Below are 6,167 nucleotides of genomic sequence, written 5' to 3' on the forward strand. Positions count from 1 at the left end.
AACTTTTTACCAAAAAAAAAAAAAACAAAAAAACAAAAACAAACATCTGCTAGAATTTTGACTGGAATGGCATTGAAGCTATAGATCCATTTGAGGAAAATGACATCTTAAAATCATTAAATTTCCCAAAAGATGAATGAATTGTCTCTCTTATCTCTCCATTTATTTACATGTCCTTCAGTTTCTTTCTGTCACATTTTGTAGTTTTCAGTGTATAGGTCTTGCTTGTCTATTGTCAGGTTTATCACTAGGCATTGCATATTATTTTAATATTTTAATTCTTATAGTTATTAGTGGATGGGTTGGTCTGTATTATCTTGTTCTCTGTGACCAGTAGAAGTTCTATGGTCACTTATTTTTCCTCATCTTACTTAACCTCTTGGCAATATCTTACTTAGCTGATCACTTCTTAATTAAAAAAAAAAACATATTTATTTGGCTTCACAGAAGTCTTAGTTGTGGCACACAGGATCTTTAGTTGCAACATGTGAGATGTAGTTCCCTGACCAGGGAATGAACCTGGTTTTCCTGCATTGGGAATGCAGAGTTTTAGCTCAAGGAAGTCCAAGTTATTCATTGTTGAAATCATCTCTTGTCTCTATAGCACCATATTCTCCTGACTTTTCTTCTTATTCCTCCTTTTCAAATTGCTTTATCTCTTTATTTGACCTCAAAATATTAAAATGTCTCAGGTTTAGCTCTATTTCTTCCATTTTTCTATTCTACAGTTTCTCATTTTGTATTCTTCATTAGCATTAAATCCCATCTATTTGCTGACATCATGATTTTTCCAGTAGTCATGTATGGATGTGAGAGTTGGACCATAAAGAAGGCTGAGCACTGAAGGATTGATACTTTCAAGCTGCAGTGTTGGAAAAAACTTTTGAGAGACCCTTCAACAGCAAGGAGATAAAACCAGTCAATCCTGAAGGAAATCAACCCTGAATGTTCACTGGAAGTATTTTTGTTGAAGCTCCAATACTTTGGTCACCTGTTGTGAGAGCCAACTCATTGGAAAAGACCTTGATGCTGGGAAAGATTAAGGAGGAGAAGGAGATGATAGAGGACGAGATGGCTGGATGGCATCATTGACTCAATGGAGATGAGTTTGAGTAAGCTTTGGGAGTTGGTGATGGACAGGGAAGGTTGCTGTGCTGCAGTCCATCGGGCTGCAAAGAGTCAGACATGACTGAGCAACCGAACTGAACTATGAAACCAGAATTTTCATAGTGGACTGTGTATGACTTCTTAGATTATTTTTGTATATATTTAATCATTGCCTTGTTGATTTTGGTTCAAGGGGCTTTAGCTATTTTAGAATATCACTCTAACAAATCTTTGCAGCTTTAGATATCTAACTGATATTAAAATTAATGTGTGACTTGAAGACCATTTTTCTCATCCAATCAGTGATTAAATAGTGCCAAACAGAGACAGAAAACTGTAGTGCTATGGTAGAAGTTTTATTCAGGATCATCAATAGCCATTAATCAATACTTAAATAATCCTCTTAAGAGTACTACTGCTCAAAATAATATTTATTACTTTATTTTCAAGAGTTTTATATGATATTTTTCTTTGCTTGTGAAAGAGTATTCTTACATTTTTTTCTGCACTGGAAAATAATTTTATTGAGATACTACCAGTTGTACAATCTGTTCTGACATTAGGCCCCGTCTTCCTTTGTAATTCTGTCCTTCTTGAGTGGTCCCATGAATGTTTTCTTGTCCTCCACAACCTGGCCAAATTTTGAAGTGGGATCAATAGACTTGAAGTCATCTTCTCTAGGGCCCACAGTTTGGTCTGCATCAGCAAGGACTTGCAGGTGAGCACTTGCTTTTTGGTTCCTATCATGCAGCCTTTGAGCATAACAAAATCATTGGTCACTTCACCACAGCAGACAAAGCCACCCAGGGGGTTCTTGTCAGACAGATCATAATCAGTAGAGGTTGTTCTTGATGAGTATGCCCTCCTTTATGAAGTATCCTTGTTTCATATTGTAGATCTTCTTGTTGATCTTGGTGTGGTGATGGTAGCGTTTCTGCCCAGCCAGAGCTATAGAGAAGGTTACCCAGGCAAGATAATACAACTCAAAGAAGGTAACCTTGTGCAGTCTTTGGTGGGTCTTAAAGGGTAGCTTATTGGTGTGCCAACAGCTGGTCACCTCTTGTAGCCTTTGCCTTTGGTCACCCCAATGACATCAGTCATCTGATACTGCCAAGCATTTGATTCTCATTGGCATAGCTCAGCTTTTGGCCATAGTGCCTCTGTTAACCTGGATGTCCCTGAGGTAGGCCTTCTGGGATGGAGGAAGCAGGCACATCTTGGTGTGGGCGATGATATGCATGACCTGGCAGTATTTCTTCATGTTGCTGAAGTCTTTGTCCAGCTGCTTCTTGCCATCTACATCCTGCCTTTTCTGGTACTATTTGGTGAAAGCCTTCTTAGGTTTATGCCAGGTCCTACAGAAGGACCTTTTGCACTCATTGCTAATATGCTCAATAAAGACGTTCTCAAAGGTCTAGAGGCCTCTAGGTGTTTCCACGTAGTGCACAATGCCCACAGTCCCAATTGGCAGCATCTCCACTATGGGCCCAGCCTCCACAACTTCCTTCTTGTTCACCTTGGACTCTGGCTTATCGATCTGCCTCACGATGTGGGTCCTGCCAGCCTTGTACTGAGGAAGGCTGTGAGGTTCACAAGCTTGGAAGAGTCATCCTTGGGGAAGCTCTTCTTCCTGTGGTGCCAGCTGCTGCGCTTCCACGGCAGGTAGCCCAGGGACTCATGCCCGGGAGTGGAGAACTTCCTGTGAGGCATCCTGCCATCAGATGCTGCCAGTAGAGCAACTTTATGTGACTTTGGATTGGTTTCCTCCCAGGGAACTCATATCGATACTCAATAATCTTCACTTTTCATCCGATATGGTCATTGTCCATTACTTTAACAATCGGTTCTCAAATTTATTAAAGATATCACACAAGTTTCCAGAATCTACCATTTTGGAAATGGAACTGTGAATCTGTCTTTGGTCATGCCATCATTCACATTTCCTGTGTTGTTCCAAGAATAATGATAGTGGGCATGAAATAATGTCTTTAAATTCATTATTCTGAGAAGCAATTTGTCAAGACCGGAATGCATGGATTCATTCAAAGCAGACGGATAATTTCTTACGAGTTTTCAACTTACTTGAGCTAAAATCCCTTCTTTCTGATGTTTACTCTTTTCATTCCTGTTTAAAAAGAAAAAAAAAAAAAAAAAAAAGCCAGGCTGTAGCAGGTCATAAATCTTCAAAGTGAAAGTACTGGCATGGATGCTATACAGATCTTATTTTGAACTTTGCTTTAAATTAAATTTCAGGTTTCATTGAAGGCAGAGAATTTTAAGAAATCGGATACATTTAAGATAAGCATATTTCATATGTGAATTACCTGCAACTTTAAACATCACAGGACAGTTATGAAAGATATTGAGAGCAGTGAAATAGGATAAGCTGTTTGTTTTGATTAGTTGGGAAATCAGAGAAGAGGCACTAAGAACATAGTTAAGGGATTAACATTGATTCATTGATCCGGGATACATTGACTAAGTCGGCAAGAATAATTAAAATGAATTATCTAAATACAATTTTTTTCAAATTAAAATTTTTCTTTGAACTTTAGAAAATATTCTCATAAACAAGGATTTATACAATTCATGAGAAATTTGTGTTGACAAAGAAATCAAATATATGTGAACAAATCAGTTAACAGTGAATGTAACCCTCATCTCCTAACAAACAAAAGTCCACTGACTGTAGAGCACACCAGATTTTGATTGACTAACACAAAAAGAGCAATTAAGAAAATGTTTTCTCTTAGATAATTAATTTTATTCTTTTTATCCTTTTGACTATCCATTTGCTAAAAATATCCAATATGCTGAAATATTTCCTTCAGTTATTTAGGCACTAACATTCATAATAATTACTTCTTTCTTCAGTTATGAGCAATATTCATTAATTAAGAATAGAATGTGCACTAAAATTGGACATGTATAAACATGAATTCTGCAAAGGTAGACTCAACCATGGTAATGGAAGCAAGATTTCCTAATAACAAGTCCTAAAAAATATTTTTGTTTGTTAAAATTTACTATGGATTACATTTTGAGAAGTGTTTTTCCCCTACGTCTGCTTTTCCGTTCATGCACAAGAAATTTATGCAAAGTCTAAGAATTATTACACCATTTATTTCTAAAACTTGTCATGCTTATCTCTAAGTGAATTTGGGAAGGCTCAAGATTTACATAAATAAAACTGATAAACAAATTATAGACTATAAAAATGGAGAGAGGGAGGTCAATATGCTAAAACCTGTAGCTTAAGATTCAAGTAAGTTTCTTGTCTCCTAGAAGTCTTATGAAATGTCTGTCCAATTCAGTGTTAGTTCTCATACAATGAAAAAATATCAAACTTTTAAAATACTTGCATGTCTAGTGCAATACTACACTTATGTCAACCAAATAAGATAACTGTGTTAAGTATTTCCTGCTCAAATCCTTTTTGTAAAGATTCTGTTTAGGATAATTTACATTGATTGCATATACTAATTAAATTTATGAGATAATTGCTTAAAAAAAAAAAAAAAACTTTTGCCATGGTTGAAAGAGTCTTAATTTTCCTATCCTTATTATTAAGCTTTTCTGAGAATGCTTACTCTCTACCCTCTGATCCTTGCATTGCCACTTAACCAAAAGTTTGACAAAGCTAAATCTCTTAAACAGAAAGAGGATAAGAAAAATATAACTCCACGAATTCAATATTGAGAATTCAATTTGGAACTTGGGAGAATAATTTGAGGAGGTCCTTGGAAAGAAAACCTGTTAAAATTTGAAAAGAATAAAATAAATAAAAACAAACACGGTCCTGAATTTTTAAATTCTCTTTATAACAGAAATCCAGAGAATGACATACAAGCTAGACTAAAAGCTTCCCCTATGACTGTCAGCATTTTAATGTCTTTGAGCTGCCACATTGTGACAAATTCTCATTATAGAATGAACAATAAATGCTATCAGTAGGGAAAGTTAAGAAAAATCAGAAAGCACAAGAAAGTTGCCTGGTTCTGCATGTAAATATTTTTTTTCTTATTTACAAATTGCTTCTATGTAAAGATTTTCAGTGTTGTTCATCTTGCAAGAAACCTCACAGAGCTTGTTTAAACTACATTTAAACTACAACTATGACCAGCCTCTCTAAAGAGCCGCTGCTCTGAGCAATCACTAAAAAGTCACTTTCTTCTGGGAAGAAATGTTTTCATGTTCTGCTTTCCATTCTTTAATTTGAATTCATTTGTTATAAACTAGACTATGTGTCAATAGGAAGACATTATGAGATTTTTAGGTGAGCACGCACAGGCTCTAGTTCAGAGTGCCTCTAAGGTGCAGTGAAGTGAAAGTTGCTTAGTCATGTCCACCTCTTTGCAACCGCATGGACTATACACTCCACGGAATTCTCCAGGCCAGAGTACTGGAGTGGGTAGCCTTTCCCTTCTCCAGGGGATCTTCCTAACCCAGGGATCAAACCCAGGTCTCTTGCAGTGCAGGTGGACTGTTTACCAGCTGAGCCACAAGGGAAGCCTAAGAATACTGGAGTGGGTAACCTATCCCTTCTCCAGTGGATCTTCCTAACCCAGAAATCGAACCAGGGTCTCCTGCATTGCAGGCAGATTCTTTACCAGCTGAGCTATCAGGGACGATGCCTTCAAAATGCTGGGTATTATTGAGGTACTGAGGTGTGCTAGGCAGAATTCTAAAAATGATCTACAAGATTCCCTGAACAGTATCTGTCATATGGTAAATGGAATGAATGGATGAGTAGAATTAACATTCTTGCTGTAATCTGGTGTTCTGATTTTCATCATTTGGCTTTCTATTATGATTATCTCTCTCTTCCAAGGCCATTAAGATGACCCTTTTGGATCAAGATATTACCTCAACTTCTGCCAAAATCATCTTTTCTCTGTTACTTTCTTCTTACTAGTATAAAATTCTCTGCAGCAAAACACAACTCAGCGTTTCCTGTATCATCATCCCATACAGATACAGACCATTGCTTCCTCTCTCAATTCAATTGGTCTAGTAAAGAAAAGAAAATATGGAGAATCAAGCTGGGAAAATAGCAAGGG

At 36.8% G+C, this 6,167-nt stretch overlaps 1 pseudogene; it reads right to left on the minus strand.

Annotated features, from left to right (window-relative positions):
- Positions 1-1,666: 1,666 nt before the first annotated feature.
- LOC129651443 (60S ribosomal protein L3-like) lies at positions 1,667-2,817 on the minus strand (annotated as a pseudogene).
- Between the last annotated feature and the right edge of the window lie 3,350 nt (positions 2,818-6,167).

Source organism: Bubalus kerabau, chromosome 4 (genome assembly GCF_029407905.1).
Source record: "Bubalus kerabau isolate K-KA32 ecotype Philippines breed swamp buffalo chromosome 4, PCC_UOA_SB_1v2, whole genome shotgun sequence".
In the NCBI taxonomy this organism is placed as follows: domain Eukaryota; kingdom Metazoa; phylum Chordata; class Mammalia; order Artiodactyla; family Bovidae; genus Bubalus; species Bubalus kerabau.